We start from the raw sequence: 12460 nt of genomic DNA on the forward strand, positions 1-12460 counted from the left end.
AGTATTTTCGTAAGATCCCCAAATAGCCTCTATTCTGATACTCATCGGAAGGAAAGAATGAACTAACCAGTAAAATGCAGAATGGCGTAGGCTGCTGATCGCCAAGAAGGAAAACTATTCATGGTGAATTCACAAATATTATCAGGAATGTGCTTTAAAGACACTGCCTCTGCTGTGGTCCTGCTGTAGGTACTTGTGGACATGTTGGAGGCTCAGCATTGGGTGAACGTGATGGAGAACTGCTGGTACACAGCTCCTGTAACTTACACTCCCCTTTGCCATCTGTAAATACAAATGGCTCCTGCTTTGCGCTATGTTTCTTCTTGGAAATCTAACTGGATTGCAAATAATTGCAAACAAAATATCTTGTGCATATTTGCATAAACTCATGCATATTCAGATTTGAAAGTTTGTACATACATGGACTATAAAGGTAAGAAAATTTGCAGTTACTATGTCAACCTCTAGATGGTGATACTGCACTAGTTTGACATTTGCACTATTTTAACCCATTGCTTGAGTTGTATTTTATTGTTGCCAGTGCAGCCAGGAATTGTGGAATTAGAACCCAATTTCCTACAAAGGTGGAGAAAATATTTAAGTTTCTGTAGATTAGTAAAGTTGAGTGATACACAGGAAAAAAGTGTATGGTCGCAGGTAATAAACAGAGTGTTTGTTTACTAATATGTGGAAACAAAATATAAAATTGTACTATTTTATATTTTTGCTACTTGAAAATTATGGGAATTTTCAAATTCAAAAGTACAGGGATTTAACTAACAAACTTACATATGCTCACCACCCGGCTTGAGCAGTTATCAACACATGATCTATTGTGTTCATATTCTTCCCACCTACTTGTATCATATTTTGATGTGTGAATGTAAATGCAGTAAGAACCTCAAAAGTTCTCATAAACAAAACTGAACTTAGTGAAATATTTTTACTATCAACTTTTGAATAGAAACGTAAGGGTATGTTAGACTACTAACCTTGGAAAGAAAAAATGACCTTATAATGATGATCAAGGAAAATGAACAGAGATTCTTGGCACCATTACTTGACCTGAGCACTAAATATATGGATGGATTTAATTAACTCTGATTTCTATGTTAGAGATACATAAATTATATATTTTTAAGCATCTATATTTTATTTTCACAAAAGGAGAGAAAAACCATATCATTAAGCAGCAATGGAGTCAACCACACATATTCACTTGTTTTGACTTGAAGTATCACTTAAATTCATGCAGATTAATGATTAAAAATGTAGCTTTTAAAATTCAAGGGAAATTAAATAGAAGATTCAATTTTTTGAACGCTTCATACTTTTGGCTAGACATTTAATTTCTGGGCAGGACTTTTGAGAGTTCTACACTGTAATACATTCTGAGAATGTATTACACTGAATGTATTATACTGAGAAAGTCATCCTCTTGATCTGTCTTTAGATGAGAGGTTTCATATTGACAAGAGGAGCACACATGTCTACCATATGCCCACAACTTGGTCTGTTTACGATGTTTGATCTAGCCACTGTCACCAGGGTGGTAGGCAGGTTCATGAGAATACAAGGACCACAAATACTTAAATGGAACAATATTAGAAGTTTCATTAGCTGGACGCAAACTGGGAGCTAGCAGAAATACAAAAGTACAATAATTTAAAGAGAAATTAAAGAAGATGAATCAATTGAAACCAAAGAAGAGCATGAGAAGTCAGGGAGAGCAAAATACATAAGAAGCTGTTCTCACTTCCCACAGGAGCTTTCTTTACTACCCTTTCACTCATCTTTTCTAATTCCCTAGAATATTCAAAACATTATTTAATGTTAAGAGATTCTTCATGGAACACAAAAACTACTCTGAATTCAGAAAATTTGGTTGAAACTTTGAGAAAAAATATTTAATTCCTTTTTGGTCTGCCTCTGTTAATTGTAAACTGATATTAAAAGTAACCTCTTTTTAGGACTATTTTGTTGATTAGAGGTTATGATATACCAGTCCAGTGTTGGTGACCAATTGATAAGAGGCACAATAAATATTATTAGTATTATGTCTACCTGACCTAAGCAACTCAAATACAAAAACAGTTTTGCACTTGAGTAATATTAGATAATTTTTGCATTTGTAAATGAAAGACAAAGACGTTCAATTTAATTACAGGAAGAAGCTAATTTCTTTAACAAAGCTCAGCCTAATCTCCTCTAAAATATGATCACATCAGTATAGAAAACTGAAATGGGTCATAGTTCAAACCTGTTTTGAAGTTATAACGACAGGACAAATGGCACATCAGGATATGGACATTCGCTGATTTGTACAGGAAATATTTCATCAATATTAAATTATTAATAGGATTTTCTTGAACAAACACAAAAATGAGCAGGCAGAAGATATGGTTAGGAAGAAAAAACATAAGACAAGGTTATTTTATGCATTTTAGTAACTTCAGTAATACATATTGTAGGAAATAAGTGTAATTATGCTTAAAAAATTGAACAAGATAAGAACAAAATACTGTCATATTTAAGAAATATATTATGGGGGCTGGGGATTTAGCTCAGCGGCATAAGCGCCTGCCTCGAACACAGGAAGTCGTGAGTTCAATCCCTGGTACCGGTAAAAACGAAAAAGCCAAAAAAAAAAAAAAAAAAAAAAAAAAAAAAAAAAAAAAAAGAAGAAATATATCATGGTAAAATTGTTTGCTAAAATAGACATGCTGCATGCCTGTAATCCCAGTAACAGGAGATTTCAAGTTTGAAGCCAGTCTGGGAAATTTTGGGTTTCTGTCTCAAAATATATTTAAAATAGAAGGACGGGGAATGCAGCTTAGTGAGAGAGTGCTTGCCAGTATGTGCAAGGTCCTGGGCTCAACCCCTACAACCGCAAGAACAAACAACCAAAATTCACTTTGCTACACTTGAGTTCCAAAACTCTTAGAACAGTTCAAACAAACCGTGTTTTTAGCATAAAATAAGGAGTTTGGGTCTCAGCAAATACTTTTGAAATCCCTGGGAGATTTACTATTTTAATCTTTTATTACCCTTTTTATTCTATTCAATTTGCACCCTGTATTTATTTTTCTGAAAGATCAACTATAAGATGATAAATACACTTGAAATTTAATCACTAGCAGTCTAAAGTCTTTGTCGCAGTTATGTGAAAATGACAGAGAGAGAGAGAGAGAAAGAGAGAGAGAGAGAGAGAGAGAGAGAGAGAGAGAGAGAGAAAGAGATCTAAGAGCCACAACTGTAGTAACAAACACCTCAAAATCCCTATGAAATCTGAGTGTCTGCTCATATTGTTAGAACGATACTAGTGAAAATGAAGCTAATTTTTTTAAAAGCACATCTAGTAGTAAAACTCTTTTATTTACTTCTTCCAAATACTAATAACTGATTGCTGTCCATTCACCTTCCCTAATCATTCTCTTTTTCTATGAACATTTCATTGGAATGAAAGATTCTAGATCAGATAGTAAAGGTGGAAAATCTATTTTCAATATATCCAAAAATAGCATAAATTGCTACACATGCTTTCACAAGTTTTTCAAATAAAAATACTCATTTATCAGTAAGTTTTAAAAAGTATACAAAGCATGTCATGCCAAAAAAAAAAAAAACTATAGTTAAAACAACAGCATTAGTGACAGCTAATAGTGTGCTGCTGCTTAATTATGAGTATTATCCTAATTCTATCTCCTATCTCACAATCCATCACTTCTTTATCTCTCTATCTAATTTCTCAGATAGCCAGAGCATAGTTATGATGCAGGAACTAATACTGAGCATGTTTTACAGATGCTGAAACTTAGGAAAAGACAAAGTACACTGCATTCCAAGAGCTTGAGCTTGGCAGAGGCTGGCTTCGAACAAACACACCACGCTGCTTATCTAAACCAGTGTGTTGTCAAGACCATTACTGCAAGACATTCTTTGTTTTCATTGTTCTTCATATGCATGGTAGCATCTGAAGTTTTTTTCATTAAAATTCTTAATGAATATAATCAATGGATGGAAGTATCAGAGCCCATGTTCACCCACAAGCCACTTCACTGTCCTAAGTGAAAATGGGATCTGAGATGAATGTGTTCATTTAATTTTCAGTGGAAAGCAGTAACACTAGAAACATTATTTTCTTAGGGTTACTCCATTTTACTGTAAGAATTCTCTGATATAGATTATTGATTATTTTGTCACTTAAACCTAGAAAAGAAATGTTTCCCTGTTAAACTCTACATGACTTGGAAAAGAAATGCAAATTTTTTTAAATGTGCTGAAATTGGATGGAGCCAATCAGTAATTAAACAAAACTGAAGTTTGAACTGTAGTCCACTGATAAAATTTCTACAGCTATAATAACAAAATATACTATCTAACCATATATTAAAAACTTTAAAATATTCTGTTAAATATGTGATACTTTAGCAAACCAGTATATTCTCTTAAATCTTGAATATGTCCTACTGACATACATGATTTTTGTTTTTCAAATTGGCCTGGCACGTCATTGTGATAGGCTCATTTCTAAGTTTTTGTTGTGTTTGATAAAAAAAAAAAAAAAATCTCTCCCCTAAGATCACGCATGCAGTCATAATGAGTTTATTTATATCTGATCAATAGCCACTATCTCTAATCTGAGAAACTAGACATGTAAATTTTGTCTGAAATATTTTGGTTTGATGCTGCTACAAAAAGTGTTATCTCATTTTAAAAGGGCATTAATTTGAATGTTTTCATCAAAATAGATTTAGCAAATTTAAAAGTTAAAGTTATGGCTTGGCGTAGAGAGGGAGCCGAATGGATGAGAATATGCTGACCACTTTGAAAATCCTTATTATCGACAAGAGGTGAGTAAGACTTGAGGTTCACAGGTGATACTTCTGATCCAAAACTCACAGTGATGATAAGTGTTCACTTTGGTGAAAACAGTTTCAGTGGATGGAAACATGACTAAACTTATAATGTGGAATACTGCTGGGTCAGGAGAGGTGTGCCATCTACTATAGAGGGGCACTGGGTATTAGTTTATGATGTCACAAGAAGAGACACCTTTGCTGAGCTGGATAATTGGTTAAATGAAATATAAACACACTGTACAAAGAATGACACAATAAACGTGCTGGTTGGAAATCAAATTGATAAGGAAAATCGTGAAGTTGATAGAAATGAAGGCCTAAAGTTTTCACAAAAGGATTCATGTTATTTATAGAGACAAGCGCAAAAATCCTTTGGTAGTGTACAATGTGCCTTTGGGGAACTTGTCGAAAAGATCATTCAGACACCTGGACTGTGGGAGAGTGAGAACCAGAATAAAGGAGTCAAACTGTCGCACATGGAAGAGAGCCATGGAGAAGGGGCCTGCGGTGGGGTGCTTATTGTTCTGTTGTATAATCTCTGGGAAGCTCTATCTCTTGGCATATTTGATAAGATAGTGACATCTTTCTGTTTATAAACTCTAAATGCTATTTTAGGGACCTTGTAGTGTGCACATAATTGTTTTGGATAATGGCAGTAAATATTTATGAAAAACCTTACTCATCAGCTTTCCAAGATAAAATATTGCAGTAAACATGCAAGTTTGTCATCTGCAGTTTTTTATGTAATGTAAAAATAGGTGTATCTTTATGAGTACATTTGACTTTATGATTTACATTTATCATGTAAACTTTTTACAGCATCCATCTACCTAGTACATGTTACTAAAAAATCTGCTTTTGGTCTCTTTTGCTTAAATTAATTGCTCCTATTAATTACTCAATTAGTTGGTATGTAGAATGCTAGAACAATTGGGAAGTAAACAGCTGCCACCTAGCCAGTCAAATTTCCTTTTAAGAGAAACAATAAGTGTGAAATTCACCACTTTCCTAGGATATCTGAAATTCCCCAAGCAAAATCTCAGTACAGATCATACTCAGGCCAATTTATAATTAAATTTCTATTTATTCAGATAATGCTTCCAAAACAGTGCTTATATATGAAAGATGTTTGGTATAATTTTTTAAAGTTATCTCACTGGTTAGGTTGGTCATTTGTAGTTTTAATCCTGTGATAAATATACTAAATTCATGTCCTTTGTGCAGTGTTTTTAGTTAGATAGTGTAATTTTCCTCATTTTCGTTTCCTCATTTTGGTTTCAGGACTTAAGTAGTATTGGTTGAACCTCCTTTAGTATGTACCAACTCTAAAACCAATGTCTCTCCTCATAAATGTTGGTTATGTTTGCCCTGGTTCTTTCATTGTAACTTGTGTAATGTTTATGGATGTCTGTTCTTATTGCTTACATAAAGGGCTAGTTGATACTCAAAAACCTATTTCTGTGTTTTGAAGAAAGAGGAAAAAATACTAAATGAAAATTTGAGAAAGGCATATTCCTTCCAGATTCTAATGTACAGAAAATACTGTTGCAATGAAAATGTTGATAATTTACTGCAAAAAGCAATCATTAGTTTCTCAAAACTAATAAATCTTTGCCAAAGTGTTTTTTGCTAAAAAGTAAATAAAGTTAAACAAAATGAAAAATAGCAGCTCCATGCCAAGTTTAAATATTCTTTATATTGAACATTTTTCAGTGCTTTAAAATCTTATGTCTATACAAATAAACTGACATAAACATTCATATATTTTAGTTTATAGCTAAAATACTTTTAATAAACGTTAAGACATATTCAAGATACATTTCATATGTAATAAGCATAAACTTGGAATTAAATTGTTTGCATACATTTTTATAATTTTTAATTGAGACACAATTTTCATATATATATGATACAATGTGATATTTACTACATTTATATAATTAATAGTGGTTAATTCAGTACAATCAACACTTTCAACTCCCTAAATATTTATTATTTATTTATCTATTCTAAAATACGCAACAAATTTTTGTTAACTATAATCAGCCTACGGTGCTATAGCACTGTAATTACTACTAACTGAAATTTGTACTCATTAATAAAATCTTTCCTTCCTCCTGCTGCCCCACAGCCCAGCCTCTGCTAATAATCACTGTGTTTTCTGCTATGCTTATTTTAAAATTTTGAATGTGATCTGTGATGTACTGGATAGGTAACATGGATGATAAGCATTTAAATATCTTACATTCTGCCACAAATACTTCCTCTTCACTTTCAAACAATATAGTATGGTGTTATAACAAGGTCAGGTTACTGATAAATGTTATACCTCTACAACTAGCTAAAAATTTCTTATATATCTGAGTTGGACTTCATAATAGAATTGTTACTTTTATTATGCAACATTCTTATCTCTATTTTTTCCTTTAAAGTACATCTGTTTCTTAAAATAATTAGTTCCCAATATTTCAAGTACAATTTGAGACTCATTTTGTTGTGAACCCCTTTATCCCCTTAGATATACACCTTTGAATAATTTTCTCCTCCTCCTCCCCCTTCAAGAGTAGTTATTTTTCTACTAGCTGTACTTAATCTTCAGGCATGCATCATCATGGATTTTTTTTTTTTTCCTTGTTAGAGCAAAAGATACCCAGTCCTCTAAACCTACGTCTCCCACTCTCATAGCTTAGGATTATTTGATAGAAGGTATATCTTAAAAGTATCCTGAGAAAGATGCAGAGGAGGTAATACAGCATCAGTCCTTTTGCACGATTAGAAAATTGGTTTGGAATATGTTAGTTTAACAACTATCTGGCAGGAATATTTTGGGAACAATGCTGCGTGTCCTAGCATCATATACCCACTGTCTTCCACCTTTGTGTTGCTGGTGAAATGTCTGATTCCATTTTGATTTCTGATCCCATTAAGTGACACAATTTACCTCTTGGGTTTTGAATACAAGAAAACTCTCTCTTAGTTGGTAGATGTGATACAGTCGTCTAGCTGACATTTTATTGTGTACAGTCAATAAGACAATGATGGTAGAAGAGCCTGGAGCATATACAAAATCATAAAAAGACATCAAAATATGAAAAAAGCAGAAAAAATTTAAAAAGTCAATCTCAGTATATAGTGTTTATTTTGAATTGCAATTACTATCTACTCTATTAAATCACTTGTTCTTTCATATATACTCATAATTTTATATATAGTAACTAATGACACAATTGGCCTCACTGCTTTTCTTGCTCGGATTACATTACAGATTCTGAAAAGAATGTGAATGCAGGGCCTGGGGATTTAGCTCAGCAGCATAAGGGCCTGGCTTGTAAAGCAGGCAGTCGTGAGTTTGATCCCCGGTACTGATAAAAAGAAAAAAGACAAAAAAAAAAAAAAAAAAAAAAAAAAGTTAAAAAAAAATGTGAATGCATCACATCTTCAGATTTTTCTCTTTCTTTTGTCCCAGCAATTTTATTTTGATATTTTCAGTATATAATTCAGCGCTTTAGATGGTTAAGGACATTACTCAGATTGTAGATCACACCACTTAGTAGAGAAAGGCTACTTCTTTAATCCTCTTGGTATTTCTTATCAACATCGCTTCCACTCACTTCTCATCACACAGTGGCTAGAGCTGATTGCCTAACTTGGCTGGCTTGGGAGCCACGAAGGGGATTAGAAAGCACATGTGTGGGTGTTAGTGATGGGGCATGGAGGTATGGCTTAGTGTCCTATACCTGGTCCCTTCTTGCTTCTTTTGTGTTCTTTCCCTAGTTTGTTTCCAGTGCCCACGAACTAAGCATCTTTGCTTCTCTTAACCTTTCCACCATAATGTCTCTGCCTTGGAGCCAGTGGACCAGGGATGATACCCTGAAACTGTCAAACAAAATAAGCCTCTACTCCTCGAGATTTTGGGTCTCCAGTACTGTGACACAAGTACAAAAAAGCTGACAAACATATATCATTATACAATTTCCTTTTACATTTTATATTGCTTCCTATCCATTTACTCTAAAATTTGCATGTTCCATTATATCCTCAGAATTTTGGACTGGCACGTTAAAAAGTAGTTGGATGCAAGTCAGTCTTTAATCAGTTTTCAGTAATCTAGTATTCCTGTTAATGTTTCTATGCATAAAATCTCATTGAAAAAAGAAATACTAGCATATAGTCCAAAAGGTAAAATAAATGTTCTACTTTTAAAATCAATGATTTTTCTAAAACACTAATATAAAGCAGTATGTGTCTAGTGATTAAAACATAAAGTTAAACTCTTAGTGAAATGAAAAACAATACATACACTCAAATATATGATTTGAATCTTATCTCAAAACTTATATGTTCACATGATGTACCTTGTGTTCCATACTTGCATAGCTTCTGGCATCCACTTCACTAACTGCAACCTATTTTACTGTTTCTAGATTGGGGCATGTAAGCTTTACCATTCTTACCTACATGTTTAGTTCCCACTGAGTCAGTTATCACTTCACCCTGTAAAACGGGAGCCCACGTGTAACATAGCTAGCACACTGTGTTGTTAACTAACACAATGCCTTTCAACAGGTTCCAAAGAATCAAAGAGACTTGTGCCCCTTGTCTCAGGAAACTGCGCTTTTCTATACATCCACATTTACTTTGCTTCAGTTACTCTCTCTTGTTTCTGTGCTCATCAGTATTTGTGTCTTTATGCTTTAGACATATCACATCTTTTATGAGTGTTCTATATTTCTCTGCAAGAATCATTAATTTGGCAAGAACAAAACTGTATTTCCACATAACAACTGGATGCAGTCAACAGTCCATAGAGCCAAAGAGTGCACATTTCATTTTGCCACATTGTATTCCTAGTCTACTTCATTTGTTACATTATAATTCTGTTGACCTATGTCAGTCACAATGTATCTGCATTACTGGTATTTATCTGCTCATCCTCCAAAATTTCTTTGCCTATATCAACACTTGCCAGCTCTTTATGTTGTAGATGTTTTCTAAGCCTCCTTATAAATGAGAAACTTCAAAGTAGTTATGTGTAAGTAGGAATCATCAACAAAATCTCTTGCAAGAGTCCTCTAAACAAATACATTGTTATAAATAAGTGTCTATTTCTTCTCATTTTAAGGACCCTTAAATTAGTTGAGGCTGTAAGCCATAAGTCATAAACAAGAGAATGAAACTGTGTTACAACACAGCAGTTTGAATTTGTAGGTAGGTGTAAGGTAAGAAATGCCATCCTCGTTCATCTCAGTGAGACTGCTTTATCTAAATTGTGTGTGTGTGTGTGTGTGTGTGTGTGTGTGTGTGTGTGTGTGTGTGTGTGAATTTAAATACCGGCTGCTCTTGATAAAAGCTATGCTTCAAACAATAGGCTACCTCAAAGCCCTTGTCACTGACAGTCCTTCAAACAACAAGGTAAACCTATGTCACTCTGGCAAATTGTCACTGTGATTACGGAAATTTGCCACTGAACCAGTGGTCTCTTCCCTTGTCAGGGAAGCCAGAGCTGGAGTGTTCAAGAACTTACAGGTTGTCTGACTAGTATTTGAATTGAGAAGAACAAGAATATGAAGCCCGTCCATGCTTAGAAACCTCCTCCTTCCTTTTTAAGAAAGGTAACTAGTAGTGATATAGTGATTTTCTTTTACATATCTGCTAGTCTATGTTTTTTGTGAGCACAATTAAGGAAAAAAAAAAAATAAGCCACTTCTATTTCATAAGTGGGAAACTCTTTTTTTTTTACAATCAGTTGGGATTTATTTTTGGTATATATAACATTTTGAAAACACTACTGATGTTATTTGTGAACTTTTTAAAAAGTCATTAAAAATATCAACTAAGTAAATTCAACTTGAACACAATAATTTCAAAACATTGTGAAATATTAGTTAAAATTCCCTGGGCAGTGTAATTTATATAATTATCTTAAACTACAGAAATAACTGAAAAAAGAGTAAAATACTTCAAATTATTATTACCTATAGATTTACAGAATTGTTCACTTATATCAGAATGGATTCTCTAAACTGTTTGATTCAACAAATGACGTTCAAGAATTTGAAAGGAAATACTTTGTTATGCCCAGCATATATTTTCAGTTTTTGGATAACTGGGACATAAATAAACGGGTGCCTATGTTTCCAAGTAGAACCTTGGACATGAATTGTCATGTTGTTTAACCAAGGTGATGCTCCGTGCTTAAAAATTACATTCAGTATGCTTTGTGGCATAATTCTGCGCATACAGATTTGAATTTATTTGAAAAATATAACTCTAATCCTTTTTCTTTTTACTGTCTACACTATTAAGCACATTTCTGGTATAGTTTCACAAGTTACAATGTTCCTTCAAGTCTCCTGAATTTAATAACCCAGAGACTAGTTAATTGTCATTTCAGCTTGTTTATGGTGAGGGAAGATATCTGAAATGTATTTTTAAATGCTCGCTAATCAGACATGTGGTGAATTCCACAGCAGAATCATGTTAGTGTGTTCTATCTTTGCTAATAAGATTCCCCTTGAAATAACAAACAGCACAGTTCAGTAATTTAAAACTGGCACATTATTGCTTTAAAAGGAACTGTGAATATTTTATCACCATAATCCCTGATGAATAATTCTGCTCTTTTACTTCCCCTTCAAGGAGAAGAGTACTTGAAGTTATGATATGTGATGATAGAATCTCTGGAAAACCTTTGAGAATTCCTCACCAAGTGACTCTGAAAATCTTGGGTTTTCTCTTCAGAATATTAAGAGGCAGTGTTCACAATTATTTGTCAAATTTTTCTAAATATTTAGATTAGCTTATCATGCCCTCTTTTTGAATTTGCGTTATATCCTTTCATTTGTTGCAAATTTGTTGCATAATAACTAGTCTCTTTTTAAGTGTTTAGAATTTCTTTATTAAAATTATGTATCTGCTTTCCGTTATAATGTCATGTACTCTATTTCATATTTTCATGAAAGATGCTTTTCTGAATACCTATTCTGTAACTAACAGAAGGAAATAGTCCCTACCTATATTTTTTTCAGAATACCTTGCAGTGAGATAGAGAATATAAGAATAGTTAAGGGCAATGTGAGATGAACTGTGAATGAATTATGACATTCACTATCCAAGATTATTAATTGCCAGTCTATATCACATGTTCTTGCTTGTTTCATCCATATTAGAAGTCATGGCACTGAACAGTACAATTCCTAGGGTCTATTCTGATTAATATAGGAAGTGATATATAGTAACTCTAAATTAGAGCAAATATAAAGTTGTAAAACCAATAACATTATTTGAGAAATCTCATTAATGGATTAAATATATGCCTTAAATTCTGCTTGCATGCTAGAGGGAAGCCTCAAAATTGAAATAAGTAGCAGAAGTGCATAGAAAAAAACAACGTTAGTTACCCATTGTATCTATGAACAAGATTACCATTGTGTCATCTGCGGGTACAAAATATTCACAATAAATGTGAGCACTGAATGTCATAATCATGAACTAAGAATAATACATAATAACAATAAAAATGAAAAGGAGAATGGTGGTTTAGAGATGGAAGGAATGAGGCAGAGGAGGAGGGGAGTTTTAAAAAACAAATTAAATTT

General features: G+C 33.3%; 1 protein-coding gene and 1 pseudogene across 27 annotated transcripts in view; one reads left to right on the forward strand and one right to left on the reverse strand.

The window, feature by feature from the left end:
- Ptprd (protein tyrosine phosphatase receptor type D) overlaps positions 1-12460 on the reverse strand; it is a 2079748-nt gene that overhangs the window by 1860951 nt on the left and 206337 nt on the right. The gene's annotated exons all lie outside the window — the stretch shown is intronic.
- On the forward strand, positions 4804-5458 carry LOC100718037 (ras-related protein Rab-18-like; annotated as a pseudogene).

This window comes from Cavia porcellus, unplaced genomic scaffold (genome assembly GCF_034190915.1).
Source record: "Cavia porcellus strain 051 isolate PalLab524CR breed Dunkin Hartley unplaced genomic scaffold, mCavPor4.1 scaffold_1, whole genome shotgun sequence".
Taxonomy (NCBI): domain Eukaryota; kingdom Metazoa; phylum Chordata; class Mammalia; order Rodentia; family Caviidae; genus Cavia; species Cavia porcellus.